The sequence below is a fragment of the Microtus oregoni genome, unplaced genomic scaffold (genome assembly GCF_018167655.1).
Source record: "Microtus oregoni isolate MIOR12 unplaced genomic scaffold, Mior012 000001F_ref0000356, whole genome shotgun sequence".
Classification (NCBI taxonomy): Eukaryota; Metazoa; Chordata; class Mammalia; order Rodentia; family Cricetidae; genus Microtus; species Microtus oregoni.
The window spans coordinates 71,070,889-71,087,043 of record NW_024543060.1 but is presented as its reverse complement, the minus strand read 5'-3'; the positions used below and the strand labels follow the sequence as shown (position 1 = coordinate 71,087,043).

The 16,155-nt window shown below is 46.3% G+C and overlaps 1 protein-coding gene and 1 pseudogene across 1 annotated transcript in view; both read right to left on the bottom strand.

Annotated features, from left to right (window-relative positions):
• Glipr1 (GLI pathogenesis related 1) overlaps nucleotides 1–9,184 on the bottom strand; it is a 30,369-nt gene extending 21,185 nt beyond the window's left edge. Inside the window, exon 1 of the mRNA XM_041677234.1 lies at nucleotides 9,119–9,184. The gene's annotated coding sequence lies outside the window, so the exon portion shown is untranslated. The remainder of the gene's footprint in view (nucleotides 1–9,118) is intronic.
• Nucleotides 9,185–14,663: 5,479 nt separating this feature from the next.
• LOC121464435 lies at nucleotides 14,664–15,823 on the bottom strand (annotated as a pseudogene).
• Between the last annotated feature and the right edge of the window lie 332 nt (nucleotides 15,824–16,155).

Here is a 16,155-nt window from a genome sequence, read left to right as displayed (position 1 = left end):
TACTGCCTTGCTTGGCTTGCGTTCTTATAGTCCCCAGGACCACCTGCCTAGGGTGGCACTGCCCACAGTGGGCTGCGCTCTCCCATGCCAATTATGAATCAAAACTATGCCCCATGGACTTGCTCACAGCTGGTCTGATGGCTGCACTCTTTACTGGAGGGTTCTTCTCCCCGGTGAGTCCAGTTCCTGTCAAGTTGACAAAAACCTGGCCAGCATAATACCGAAATGATTCGTGCCTTTAATCTTTGCCACAGTGGTTGTTTTAGCAAATTCTGTTTCTAATTTTCTGCATTTTTATTGATTATTCGTTTTCTTACAGTGGAAATACACTATCTCTTGTAATAAGAAAACAAACGTAACAAGGTGAACAATGAGGGCTGATGAGACGCCAAGGACAATGGCATGGGGGTTTTGATCCTACTTAATATGCTGGCTTTGTGGGAGCCTAGCCAGTTTGGATGTTCACCTTCCTAGATATGGACGGAGGGGGGAGGACCTAGGACTTACCACAGGGCAGGGAACCCAGACTGCTCTTTGGACTGGAGAGGGAGGGGGAGAGAAGTGGGGGGAGGGGGAGAAGAGTGGGAGGAGGGGGAGAAGAGTGGGAGGAGGGGGAGGGAAATGGGAGGCTGGGAGGAGGTGGAAACTTTTTTTTTTCTCCTTTTCTCAATAAAAAAATATCATTCTAAAAAAATAAAAAAAAAACGTTATTTTGGAGAGTCATATGCAAATGAACACAGACAGGGCATGGTAAACCTGTACACAACATGAAAGGGTATTAGTACCCTCCTGTATCGTAACTGTCACTGCATGGGAGGGTGGAGAAGAAATGACTTAAGGCTCCATTATACTCTTATCCTCTCTAATTGGATTCTGGAAAGCCCTGGGCTCAAAAGCCTCCAGCACACCGATTCTCAATCTGTGGGTCATGACCCCCATGGGTCATTTGACCCTTTCACAGGGTTGCCCTAAACCATCAGAAAAAAAACCACATTTCTACTATGGTTCATGGCAGTAGAAAAATTAGTTATGAAATAGCAATGGAAATAATTTTATGGTTGGGGGGGTCACCACAACATGAGGAACTGTGTTCAAGGATGGCAGCCATCAGGAAAGTTGAGAACCACTGCTCTAGAGAGAGACTGTCTCTTCAGCTCCCACGTTCATTCAGTCACCACCCTTTCAAGCTGGGCAGTTCATCTTTGTAACCAGGAATTCCGACTTTGGGGGTCTTCCCGTCTGATGTAAGGTCTTACTCTCTAGTCGAGGCTGGCCTCAAATTTGTCATCCTCCTGCCTCAAGGGCTGAGATTACAGGCACGAGCTACCACACCTGGCTTCTATCTTTCGTTTTGAGACAGGGTCTCTCTAGTTTGTAGCCCTGGTTGTCCTGGAATTTACTAACAATCCAGACTGGTCTTGAACTCACGGAGGTCCACCCACTTCTGCCTCCCCAGTACTGGGATTAAAGGTGTGAGCTACCATAGCCAGCAAGATTCTCTAACATACTGCTGTTAATTCAGTCATGTGTATACATGCACATTTGAACACATATCTGTGTTTTAAAAAATACGATTTAAACATTCAAAGGTTTCATGGAGGCCATAATTTTATGCATTTTGTATCATTTTTTTTCATAGCCATAGTTTAAGAATGCTATTGGTTACAATAACTCTTTATAAATACTTCATGATCTGTATTCTCTACAGATGAATGCACCATAATTTGTGTGCTATTATATATACATATTCAAATTCTTTTAAATTTTTTCATAAATAATGCTGTAGAAATCTTTATAGAGAGAGAATAATGTGAAATTTCCTTTAGAACTACACTAATTTATATTAGTGTGTACTTATAAGGATGATATCTTAACAGACAATAAAGATACTTGTATATACATCATATTGGAAGGTAACAGTAGAGTGAATAGAAGCACCCAGAATAAATTTTATTTGGGAACAACTAGAGGTGTAGAACTTTAAGACAATTCTCAAGCCATTTCTGACAACTCTCAGTACTTCCCCTCCTCCCCTGGGAACCAAGGACAGAACAGCTATACATGCACGTACTGAGATGTTGGGAACTTTCCATCTCCCTGAATAGGGGCAAGATAAGCCTTAGGTGTTGTCTCAGTTACTGATGTTTTGACTCAGTCCCTGGGAAGGGGCAAAGTGACCCTGAGAAGTTTCCCCTTACCTCATCTGATCTGGCAACCACTCTCTAGCCAATTATTGGTAATAGCCTTTTTGAATAAGCTAATCATAATAGTTAAAGAACAACTCCCAGACACCCCCTTCCTTCTGTGGGTTTTTCCCTTTAAAAATAGCCTGTACAAGACATTCAGGGTCTTCTAGCCTCCAGACTGCTGGAAGACCCTGTCATGACAGAATTAATAAAATCCTCATGCTTTTACATCAGCTGTGATATGAGAGATGGTCTCTTGGGGTGACTCCTCCTCGGTGATTGGACGCTAGGGTCCAACAGAGGAAAATAAATCTCAGGATAGAACTAGGCTCAACTTCAAACATAATAAAGACCCCTGAGGAATTAAGAGTTATGAAGTGGAGGACATCAAGGGGACAGCAGAGTTAACAGTGCTGACGTCAAGACAGGAAGTTCAGATATCAAGATAGGAATGATTGACACACTCTAGACTGCCAGAAAAGCATTTTTTTGTAAAAGCTGGTCTGTTCAGGCTTAGCAAAGGGCCACAGATGAAGGCCTACCTAGCACAGCTGAGTATTAAGCGTGTCCCTAGGGGTTTGGTCAAGGAGTCTTGTCAATACTTAGCATCTCCCCCTTTTTGCAAGCTAGTTTTAGCTTATCACTTCCCGACTTTAGCTGATCATGGGGTACAGTTTTTCCAGAGATGGGGCTGACCTGGAACTTCCACATTCGCCCTGGGATTTGTGAGGTTATACCCCAAGAAGAAACGCTCCCAGATCAACATTATGGGTGCCAGGACCAGCGCTCACACTTGAAACAGCGGCTTAAAACACGAATTTGAAGGTAATTGTATCAGCCAGGGTTTCCATTGCTGCGACAAAATTCCCAGGAAGACACCTCAAACGAGAGTTTTAGGGGTTCAGTCCACGTTGTTTCTAGGCCAGGATAAGGTGACGCGTGTGGACACAGTATTGAGGAACAGTGCTGCATACCATTTGTGCAAGCAGTGAGCTAGGAAGAGGGTCAGGGGACAAAAGTGTATCTTTCCCGGGTGTGACCCCTAATGACCCCCTCCTCCCTGGGTGGTTGTCAACCACCATGTAGTTGCTGGGAATTGAACTCCGGTCCTTTGGAAGAACAGCCAGTGCTCTTAACCTCTGAGCCATCTCTCCAGCCCCCCTCCAATAGTTTCTTATGAATAAGTTTCCTGAAATCTATCAACTGGCTATCACATCCCCAATACATAAACCTGTGAGATATTTTCTTCAGACTATGCTGAGGGTGAATAGCAGGCACACCTAAACTCCCCAACATGGCTATAATTATTACAAATATATTCTAGACTTTCCATAGCACTGGTATGTTTTAGGTATTTAAAAGGCGTTTGTATTGTCGTGTCTCTCACTTCTCTGTGAATCCTTTGAAGCTGAAATACAGGTAACCAGGTTTCACATCAACATTGGAGGTTTTCTGTCCTTCTGTAAGAAGAGAATCTGCCTGTGGGTGCTGTCAAGTTTCTCCCGTGAAATCTACTGGGGAGACTTAGGCCTTGGCAGTTACTTTATTCTCAGTGGCGGAGAAGACCGCTGCACAAGTGTAAAACCATACAGGAAACTTAGCTCTCCTGCTAAAGGTGGAGAGCTGCGGTAAAGTTACCATGGTAACATAACATCCTCTTTCTCTAAAACCGTGTAACCACACACTCATTATCTTCCCAGCTCTTTGAATTTACCTAGAAAGACCTAGAAAGACTAACTGGTGAACGATAGAATATTCCACCGAATCAAAAGAAGATGGTGCAGCCATCTTCTGCCAGGTCACCACAAAAATCCTCTTGTATTTGTATCCACACTATAGCCTGATATATGCTATTAATGTTTTCTTCCTTATGACCCTGGAATTACACAGGTACATTATACTTTTTAAATGCTTATCTGTTGGGGACTGTGGATTCCCCCAGACCCTGAATTTCCTGTAAACAACTTGTTTTCCTCTGCTCTGAGCAGATTGCAGGGGAGTCGTTTCTGGTGGGTCTGCAGATGAAAGATCCCGAGAGCCGGGGCGTGGCCAGAGCACTAGATAAACTGACAACAAAGGGGATATTCTTGTTTCAAAGATGACCCATGCCTCTCTCTCTCTGCATTTGTATGTTTCAATCACCAGCCCCTTATCCGGCTCGTGAATCGTACTGTAGCATGTAGAATAGGTGTAGTGTTTTACGTTTATCTAATTTTATTTTACTTCACTGAGATAAGGTCTCTGTAGCTCAAGCTGGTCTTGAACATGCTAGGGGGCCAGGATGACTTTTAGCTCTTGGTTCCCATATTCTCCAAGTGCTAGTATTTCAGGCGCTCACCAACCATACCGTGTGATGGGCACATTTTGGATGAAGACTCTAAGGGCCAGAGTTAGAAAACTAAGTCACGTTCACACAGAAAAGAAAGGAAATAAGTAAACACAAGTTGTCCTTTTTCATAGCAGAAATAGCTTTCAGACCTTGGTACTAATACAGAGACTGGTGGCTTTCTTCTATTCTTCCCAGTGTTTCTGGGCTATGACATTGGGAAGCCACTACTTGACATCTCTGTGCTAAAGAGCTAGGCTGAATTGTGTTATCTCATTATCTGTATCTTGGGCTTCCAACTTCCCACTGCAGCTTCCAGACCACCACAACCAGGCCTTCCCTGGGAGTGTTTCAGATATGTGGAATTCATTTCATACCAAATACTACACTTAACATCATTATCCACAGGTCTCTTTTATGGTCCTGGAAGACTTCGGCATTGGCCTATAAAAATCTTTCTATTTGAATTATCTAGTGCTCTCCTGGTCCAACTCTATTCTATGGTTTAACAAATGAGTTGTGGAGATGTAGCTTGGGCCTTACCAACTAGACTTGCTTCGCCTTCAATTTCTATCATTTCATTGTAACATTCTCCTCCTTGGTGCCTAACGTCTGCCCTGCCTGCCACCATACTGGTGGTGGCTTCAGGCGTCTCAAATTATTTTTCAACCTATCATCATCAACTCTAACCTATTTTTTTCATTTCGCAAACCCGAGAGCTAACATGCAAAAATTATTAACATGTCATACCAGTATTTTCACGCATATGCGCATGCACACACATGCACACATAAACACACAGAGAGATATGGAGAGATGGTTAAGTGGTTAAGAGTACTGGGTGATCTTTAATCCTGGCACCCACATGGTGGTTGATACTACTGTCTGTAACCCAGTTCCACGGTATCTGATGCTCTCTTCTGGCCTCCTCGGGCACCAGGCACACATGTGGTACACATGTACACATGCAGGCAAGATAGCCATGCACAGTAAGTGAAATTCAAGCAAACTTAGAAACAGGAACTGAAGAACAACAGAATCCGGGAATTTGACATATGCCGAGTTCCACTCCGGGACTAGACATCACTGTCCTTAGTAGTGCCCCAGGTAACTAGGCCGTTTCTGTGGTTCCTGTAACGGCCTTTCAAACAGAAATGTCCCGAAGTTTCTTAGTGAAGATCCCTCCAGTTAAGGCCAGTTTTCCTCTATTTCCAACAACCGAAAGAGAGAGATTCCCTTAAACCTATTAAATTAGTCCAGCACCACCCTCTTACTAAAACCACAGAAAATCACATGAGGAAGCTGTGGAGGAGGGGTTTCTCAACCTTCCTAATGCTCCAACCTTTTACTACAGTTCCTCACGTTGTGGTGACCCCCAACCATAAAATTTTCATCGCTACTTCATAATGCTAATGTAAAATATTTGGGTTTTCCGATGGTCTTAGGCAACCCGGGAATGGCTGATTTGAGTTCCAAAAGGGTGGCAACCCACAGGCGGAGAACTGTCGCTGTAGACCAATATTCCTGATAAAAGATGCCAAAATTCCCAGCAACATTACTACCAAATCAAACTCAGTAAAACATCAAAAAGGAACGCAACACGACCAAGTTGATTCATTTTTAGGGAGGCAAGAACGGCTCGACACAGTACAGCACCTCAACTGAATGGACACAATCCAATCTCAACAGACACAGACGAAGGGTTTGTTAAAATCCAGCATTCCTTCATGATAAAAGTCATGAACAAATTAGGCATAGAAAGATCATACATCAGCATAACAACGGTTTTACATAATAAATTCAGTCAAAACTGTACTGGGTGTGTATGTGAGGGAGAATTGAAATGTATACTAACTATTTTTAAAAAGCGGTCATCTGCTTCTTCGGAGCTCACAGGACATGCCATATTGAACTGTTAATAAGCACAACTGACTTTAGAATGTTTGCATACGAAGTTACACCCGGGGCATACTTAAACACGAACACAGTCTTCAAAGTATAGACAGGTTCATTTTCACGTTCGTTCTTTAGAAGCTGTTCTCAAAGGGAGAAAAAGTGTGTTAGTTGCAAGAAAACGTATTCGCTGTGGCTAAATGACAAGCCAGAGTAGAAGTCGGAAGCCTGCCGAAGGCAAGCCAGAACCAGCAATGCAGGAATATGATACCAGCAGCGTTTTCAGCTCCCCTGGTATCCTGACTTCTTTATTACAGGCCTGTGACCTTTCCATTCCTGTGTTTTTATCTCAGGGTCACCTGACTCACGGCAGGCATACAAAAGGAAAGAGTTTACAACAACAGAGAGTTTCTGCTTTGTGTAGTGTGTGGAAAAATGAGTTATTTGCAGAACAGTTATTCAGAGAGACATCGACATCCCGAGCTAAACCCCGTGGTAGAACTTGGCTTTCTGTTGCTGCGAGAACACCGTGACCAGGAGGCAATTTGGGTAAGAAAGTGCTGTTTTCCTCAGACAGCTAGCTTGCAGTCCATCACCCAGGAAGATAACGCAGAAACCTGGAGGCCCCAACTGCTAAAGCAGAGACCAAAGAGAAATGTGGCATGCTACTCTCTTGGCTCAGCTTGCCTTTGATAATCCAGGAACACCTGCCAAGGGGTGAGCCCGCCCACATCAGTCCTTAAGAAAGTGCCCCTGCAGGCATGCACACAGGTTAATCTGATAGAGAAGGCAGTTCAGTTGAGGTCCCTTGTTCCAGGTGTCTCTAATTTGTGTCAGCTGGCCAGAACTAACTAGCAAAATTTTCAAAACTTTGAAATCCTGATCTCTTCTAACACAGAAGGACGAGGGGCTTGCAGGTACAGTCAAGATAAAAGGAGACCATTGGGTTGTATTGCCCAGTATAACTGCTCTCTTTAGGAGTACAGACCCACACACACTCACATAGACAGAGGGAGGGGGAGGGGGAGGGGGAGGGGGAGGGAGAGGGAGAGAGAGACAGAGAGATATAGAGGTAGAAACAAAGACCGGAGAGGGGGGGGAGCGGAAGGGGGAGGGGGAGGGGGAGGGGGAGGGGGGAGAGGGAGAGAGAGGCAGAGGGGGGGGCAGACAGATACCAGAGTGAGAGACAGAGAGAGAGAGAGGAGCTGAGAGAGAGAGGCAGAGAGAGAGAGAGAGAGAGAGAGAGAGAGGCAGAAAGAGAGAGAGGCAGAGAGAGAGAGGGGCGGGGGGGCAGAGAGAGAGAGAGAGAGGCAGAGAGAGAGAGAGGCAGAGAGAGAGAGAGGCAGAGAGAGAGAGAGGCAGAGAGAGAGAGTGGCAGAGAGAGACAGAGAGAGAGGAAGAGAGAGAAGGAAAGACAGGAGGAGGAGGAGATACACAGGAGCAGCAGGACAGACACAAAGGGAAACAAGAAAGACATGGGGAGGAGAAGAGAGCCAGGAAAACAGACACAGGAGGAAGGGGTCATGGGAAAAATGGAGGCAGAAAGTAGACACTTTTGCCATAAGGCAAGTAATTCCTGGGGCTAGCACCAGCTGGCAAAGTAGCTCCGGAAGGCGCATAGTCTGGCCAAGCCCTTGACTCCAGGGTTCCAGCCTTCAGGAAAGAGCATGAACACACTTATCTCGTTTGTTGTACTTTGGTTCAGTAGTTCTAGTAAACACTGTACCTAGTCTTGATTTGGAGGGTGAGGGCGATACCTCCTTATGATAGAATGGAGAACAGGGTTTATTAAGAGAAAAGACTTTCTTGGGCTCCACTCAGGACTCCAGGAGGTAAAACAAACAAAACCAAAACATTCCTCTCCCTCTCTGACAGAACAGAGACACAGCAGTACAGAGATCACTTACAGTCCAGTGTTGGGGTTTTATGATGAGAAAACGTTTTCTCATTTATCTGCAAAATTATTTTCTTGCTTTTAAGTTACATAAACTGACAGATCAGCTCACACTAAAACTGAAATTATAGTCTACTTGTAAAAGAATAGTTTAGTAACTGTTAGATGCTTAAAATAATGATTTTCAATTTTGTTTAGGATATCAAGTTTAGTATTAGAATAGAGGAACTCTTATGCAACGGGCACTTTGATGTTAACACATCAATTGGTGCCATCAAGCATTTACTTAAGCCCTAATAATTGTATAAAATATAAAAAAATTATACAACTGTTTAAGATACAGTCCTGGCTAGGATGAAAGAATGTTTCATGCCAAGGGATGGAAGGGAGAGTTTCAAAGTGTCTGGGAAAAGAACTTTAAGAAACAAACACCAAAACCAATAGCTGTGAAAGAGAGGTTGCAGGCCCGTTCCCACAGAGGGAGCAAATTAAGAAGTGAGTGACAGCTGGGTGTCAGCGGTGGCCTGCTTTGCTTCCCATGCTGGGTTTGATGGCCCAGAAACCAGTTGAATAAATAAGGAACCAATTTCCTGCACTTGGAAGCTGTACTGAGGACTAATTGAGTGATTTTTGTTTAAGGCCAATAGAGAGACTTCCCTAAAACCCTTGGAAGTTACTACTCCTCCCTCAAAGGAAAGAAGCTGAACAGACTGAAAAGCCAGCAGCTCCTTTTGGATCTACAAAGGAACAGAGGACAGGGGCAGCCAGTTTTGATCCGCAGATGAAAGAGAACACCAAATAGAAAGACTGAGAACTTACTGGAGCGTGGAGAGCAGCCACAGGGTGAGAAAGCTGTAACGGGAACCAAGGAGTGGCTTTAAGTGACTACACCTTCCTCAGCCTGCAGGAAATTGGGCCTGTCATTAGTCACAGGCTGGGAGAGGCTTACAGGGCCTGTCCCTCCCCTCTTCCCCCTCCCCCGGATGAACTATAAGCTACTGGTAGATTCTGGGCAGTCAAGAGGTGGGTGGGGGGGGGGGGAATCAGCAATTGTTTCCAGTTGTTTATACTCTGGGGCTTGGGTGCGAGGATGGGGAGGGACCCAGGGCCAACGGCCAGGTCCAAACTCATGATCACAGGATAAACTCAGAGGGTTGCAAAACGGAACAAAACATCATGAACGGGAGAAGGGGACTTGTCTGGAAGAGGGAAGTTGATGTTGGTGGTAGGAGGGAGATAGGAGAGGGTGGTGGGGTGTGAGTTACCAGAATGCTGCTTGTAACATTCATACAATTGTCCAACGACATAAGGAAAAATCGTAGTTAAGACGGACAACCTCGGCGAACCCAATCAAGGGAGCCCAGGAGCCAAGCTTTTCTCTGCTTATCTCCAGGAATGCTACCAGATCCTCACTGTAAATACCAGGACCAAGAAAATTCCTTGGATTCTGGGGGGGGGGGGGGGGAGTTGTGTGTGGCAGTCATGCTGACATGCCCTGGAGCACTGCCATTGGACAAGGTCTTCTCTCAGCAGAGGCCATTTCAGAGAAATCTCAACTCCTGGGTCTGCTCAGAACCCGGCAGAAGTGATTGAGGGAGAAGACCCAATCTGAGGCTTCTTTTACTGCTCTGTCTGATCTAAGGGCGAAGGGGAGCTGAGAAACACTTAAATCATCGCCCAGAGACGTCAGCTCCTGAGTCACAGCGTTTTCCCTTCCTCGTCAAAGTGAGCTGAAATTCCCCGAAGCAGCTATATCTGTGTTGACACCCCTGCATACTTCTCCATAACTGTGGAGAGACGAGATGCTGAACACTCAGGGCCCAATCGTGCTGGACTCTCTCTATTCCCCTTACTAGGCATTTATTATCAACCTCTGTACTGGACTTATGAATATCTTAGTAATTAAACAAAATGTTTGTAATATATTAACTTAGCAGATGCTGGGGGGGGGGCATAACCCTCCATCTAAAATCTCAAGGACAAACCAAAGCAGGATTCCACCAAAGTTCACCCTGGGGATCTGATAATCTTATTGGACTTCCTTAATTGAGCATAGGTGAGGGGTTACTTGCTAGAGGGTGGGAGCTCTCCTCCAAAGCCACACCAGAACTGTCAAGTAGAGATGACTTTCCCATAACCGTATTGATGTATCCCTCTTTACGCTAATCTCTTCTCCGTCCTGCTATCTCTAGCCCCTTTCCAGGGCACTTGTACAGTTAGGGCAAAGAAACATACAGCACGTGATAGGGAGAGGACAGGGTACGCAGGTGATTCTCCTGACCCTCCTCACCCTCTAGGAGGCCGTGTAACAAGTCAACAAGTCCAGCTGGGATGACCGTTTGCCAGCAGGTGGAGATGAACACCTCAAGATGGTGGCTGTTTGATTGCGGAGAGTCCTGCACTGCATCCAACATCCCCACCATTTTTCCCTGCTCTTGCATTCTCTCTGCCCTCCTCTTCCACAAGGTTTCCAGAGGGCGGTGACAGAGATGTTTGTTCTCTAAATCCAATGAGGGAACAAACCCTTGGGCCCTTTCCTTTTGCCTTCACCTCACCGCTGTTAACAAGTTAGAGTAGTAAGGAAAAGGATGAAAATTAGGAACAGAAAAATTTCCAAATATTTAGACTGCAGTAACAAACAACCATTATAAACAAATGTGGAGAAGGACTTTAGGTGGCACATACGCTTCTCCACGGAAACCTATGGCTTCCTTGGTCACAGACTTTTGCCTCTTGCCTCCCTGTACCAGGTACCAGATGTGACGTTCCCCCGTGATGCTGTCCTGAAGCCCAACCAGAAATCTAGGTCTACTCAGAAACACCCGGGCCACCATGGTGCTATTTGACACGCAATGCCTGGCATTTTTGTTGTGAAGTATCCAGGACCCAAGTCGAACAGGACCTCTGACCTTGATTCTCCCAGGGTCCTTAGCAACTTCTGGTGTCACAGGAGCTAGCTAGGAGGAAGGCATTTCGATCCCAGTCCTAGCTTTTTCTCTCCAAGTCTGGCAGCCAAAGCATGCAATCTCTTTAGCAACGGAGTCTTACCATGACAGCTGTGGCAAGGCCTTTACTGTTTCAGCCACCACTAAGGCCTCTGTGGTCAGCAATGCCGAGGAAAGTAACTTACTCCTAACACCGAGGTTCCCAATGGTCTTACTTCCGTGACTACTGCGGCGGTGAAGCCCCACAGCCAAATGTGACTAGGGGAGGAAAGGGTTTGTTTCACTTCCAGTTCCATATCACAGGTCATCCCTGAAAGAAATCGGAGCAGGAACTCAGGCAGATCAGGAACCCAGAGGAAGGAGGTGCTTACAAACTCCGCCCCTCGAGGATTTGCTCAGCTTGTTGTTTTATTATAGAACTCCACCCACAATGGGCTGGGCTGGGCTGGGCTGGACCGGGCCCTCCCACATCAATCAGTAATTAAGAAAATGTCCAACAGTTGAATCTTAGGGAGGTCTATTTTCAATTGTGGTTCTTTCTTCTCTGATGACTCTAGCTTGTGTCAAGCTGACATAAAAACCAGCTGGCATTCTAACTCATCTCCTCTCGGCTTCTAGGAGCACGCTTTTACCTTTTACATAGCCTTTAACATCTGCAGGCCCAGGCTGCTGTGAACTTCCCCCAATTACCTTGATGGCTATCACTTGCATCTTTCCCAACCACGCGGAGAATGCCACAGCAACACCTGGCCTGGCCTTTTGGGCTGGTTGTGAACTAAGTCCCCATGCTTGGTTCTTCCACTTATTCACTGGCTTGTCTGTCTCTTAACCGAGTCTCCGACTCAGGAAAACGCTCCAAGTTTAGCGTTTATGCCAGCCACATGTAAGAAGACCTTTATACAGAGGCTGGGCAGAACAATGATGAAAAGTCCCAAGCCACCCCAAAACGAAGAGTGGGAGGGTGGAGCTAATCCTTGGTGAGGCAATTTAACGTCCATTGGTCCCTGGGAATGTCAGGTTATTACAGAAGTTTAAAACTACCGGTGACCTTGGCCATTTCTTCATGGGAGTAGCCAGGAAGAGTCTCATCTTGAGAGACCTGCTGTGGGACAATGGTCTTTCAGCCTGTCGCTTGTATTATTTTTAATAAAACGCTGATTGGCCAATAGCCAGGCAGAAAGTATAAGTGGAACAACCAGGCAGGAAGTAGAGGCAGGGTAATGAGAACAGGAGAATGCTGGGAAGAGGAAAGGTCAGTCTGCAGTTGTCACCCAGACCGAGAGGAAGCAAGATGAGAATGCCTTGCCAATGAAAGGTATGAAGCCACGAGGCTAACACAGACAAGAATAATGGGTTAAGATGTAGGATGTAAGAAATAGTTAATAAGAAGCCTGAGCTACTAGGCCAACCAGTTTTATAGTTAATATAGGCCTCTGTGTGTTTATTTGGGCCTGCATTTCTGCAGCACTGGGTGGAACAGAAACCTCAGACAACAGGGGGAGAATAGGGACTGCCTGCACTTTTTGATCACCTGTCCCCTTTACTCTTGGAACGAATCGCTGACCTGGCCTTAGAGCCCTCCATAAGCTAACCAACATGGTGTTCTGTTACCCACCAGTTTTTTGTGGCTAAGGATTCTGGCTAGGTGCAAGTCCAGCTACGTCTGTATTTGGAAAATGTGAAGGCACACTTTGCCTGGCTTCCTCTCCTCTCAACTTGCTCCTATGGCCTTAGCACCTCGTGAACATTTTATATTTTTGCATGCGGATCCGAAATGGTTATATTGACCCACTTCATGCAGATCCCGGTAAATTCTACTGAGACCCATGTCTTACACCGTTCTCACGGTCCTGGTTTAATTTCTTTCTTAGTCTCCCATAAATACAGTCTTGACCAGGCTTGTGACCTGGCCATCAAACACCACTTCCCAATACTTAGTTCTTTTAGTAGTGCCTGCCCTTTTTCTATTGGTTCCTGCCTCTGATATTCATGAGGACCTCAGCTAAGATAAGCACTCGTCCAAAGGCTTGTATGAGCCTTGTATGCGGGACTGGTTGCCTTAGATTGTGAAGCCTTTTCCTCAGGAAGGGACAGTTGGGTTATATCTCTCAGCTTTCAAACTGACCCTCTCAGCCCGCATGTCCCACAGCGTCGCACGGCGGGGCGAGGGGCTCCTCCACTGCTTGTTTGGAAGTCTTCCCCAGAGCCAGCAGCTCCTGGCATTGGATGTTCTGATTACTGTAGTCCCTGGCTCCAGACCACTGCTAGACCTCTGTCAGCATACTGGACCTTATGCTTTCTCTTTCTCCTGATGAAAGGTAGGTATGACGGAGGAGGAGAGCCTTCTGTTACTTCTAGGTAACTCTCTTCCTCAGCTACCCGACTCTGCCCACAGGTTTTGCTATTCCAAGAGAGGTTCTATAATTTGGGCCGTCTTCCGCCATTGGCCCCCAGCTGAAAGAGGCAGCAGGCAAATACCTCCATTTTCCCTCTGCTCTCATCCAATTTACCTGCAAAGTCAGAGGCCAGGAGTTGAGAGTCTGACCGTATATCCGTTTCTGGCTCCAGTTCCCTCCTGACACCTGCATTGACCTTATTTGAGAAAGCGGCACCCAGGCTGCCTCCGCAGTTACTTGCGGGTAGTTTTGCCCCTGATGTGATGCTCTCAGGCCTTGCAATGTCTGTCCCAGCCCTTCGGTTGTTCTCAGAGCATCCCCATACACCCAAGGCAGACCTCATCCGCCAATCAGGTATACCAGAACATACCTATAAGACTGTCACCCTAACATTTCCCCCACAGAGGGCCTCTGCCCAGATGGCCTGATTGTAGTGACATTTTTCCATTACTCTCTACCCTGTTCATGTCCCAACTACTATCCTCACTAATCCTATAGGGACAAACAAACCACCATGTCAAAATTTCTCCTGCAATTGTCCCCCAAATTAACTTCATTTCACTTGTTTATCTCATTCCCTGTACGAGGGACAACACCATATTGCTCTTACCAAACTCATTCTTGAGTTTTGTCCTATCCTGATGTCTAGCCAAGCATTGTCCGATCCTGCTCTCTAAGCTGAGTGTTGCTAAAATTACTTTCCATGGGGAGACTTAGGCAAGGCCTACCCCTCCTCTTATGGTCCCAAGGACAAATCAAGGTAAAATTCCACCAAAATTTACTCTGGGGGAACTAAGGAATTTATCGGGCTTACTTACAGAGGATACTTACAGGTGAGGGGTTACCTCCTGGAGAACAGGGACTCTCCCCATCCACAGGAAAAAAGGCCACTATAGAAGCTTATTTTTCTTTCTCCCAGCCTAGACACATGTGACCAAATCACCAAACAAACCCAGGATAGCTGTTGTCCACTTTCATTGGCAGATACAGCACAGAGGACATTGTCTGCGAGTGGGGAGGTCATCAAAGAGGAGGCGGTGGAGGCTCATTTTCATTATTACTCTCTTTTAAATTTAGGTTTTCTGAAGCAACATTTAAAGGCATAATATCTACACAGCCCATAGCACCAGAATCCGGCATCTCCTCCCGTTCGTCTACCCGACCCTTGACTACAAGCGTCCTCATGGGAGGACGAGCTCCCTTCAGGCACCAAAAATAAAAGCGGGCAGAAAGGAGATCCTGGACAAACAGGCTGCGGTCTGTGCGCTCGCTTTCCATGGGCTGGCGTTCTGCTGCAGACATTTTGGGATCATTCAACCTTGTTAATAGGGACTGGGAGTTCTGGAGTGCCTGCTGGCTGTTCTCCTTCCTGGCTGTGTTGGCTGTGGCCGTGGACTGTGTGATTGTGGTGGTGATGCAGCTTGTGTTAGTGCACCGGCGGCGTTGCGAGCTGTCTCCCCGTTGTTGCCCTGCTGCCTGCGCATGCTGCTGCTCAAGTCACGGCTGCATCTGCAATTGTTGCGACTGAGAAGCAGAAGGGCCCTGAAGAGTTAAGCTGTCCTCCTTCAAAACATCTCACTCCTGATAACTGAGATAACCGCTCAGCTATAGGATCCATGGCTTCCTTACTGCTTGGAGAGTAGGAAATCGGCGAAGAGGAGAGCCCGCCCGTGGAGCGGTAAAGTGTATGTTTGATCTGCAAGGGCGAGGGCCTCCCAGCCCCCAGCCAGGGCAAAATACCACTCAATTCATCTAAACCTCTAGGGGCTCTGTGTTCAAGTGTCAGAAGAGCTGCGAAGTCACCTGTGAGATGATTAGGATCGCCTCCAGGTAACGCCGCACATATCGGACAAATCACTTCTGTTGATGTTTCCGCATGTTCAGAAGTAACAAGTTCTTGAAGAGACATTTCCGTGTAGCCCATTTTTTCCACCATAGGGACAAGTAAATGACTGTGGCTGCTGTACAGAGAAAGCTTCCCCACCATAGTACAAATCAAAATCTACCCTTGTTAATAATATGCACTGCATTGGGTGGTCAGTTGTATGCCTTGTTGCTGTTGCCCCGCTTTCATAACAAGATGCACAAAGATCGTAATCGTAGCAAATTAAACCCTTGTATCTGCGACCTCGAAAGTTTCCTTTTAAACATGCATCACAGCTGACACCTTCATGTCGGGACATCCTAGCTCAGATGGTGGTGGTGTGGCCCCTCCCGGGCCCAGCCGGCCAATAGTGTGTCCCCACGGCGGGCTCCTATGGCTGCTCTTGGGCCCAGCAGCCAGCTCCCACTCAACTCCTAGGCTCGGCTGGGCTGCAGGGGCGGGGTGGGCAGGGGAGAGTGCTCCCGCAGCATCCGCGGCTGGCTGTGATGGGGCGGCGCGGGTCAGGAATCTAAACATTCTAACTATAAATAATTACTTGAAGTGCACTTTATCATATAAACTTAAAATAGTCATATTGCTTATTTACAATGAATTGTTTTTGGATTTATTAGACCTATAAGACAAAAACTG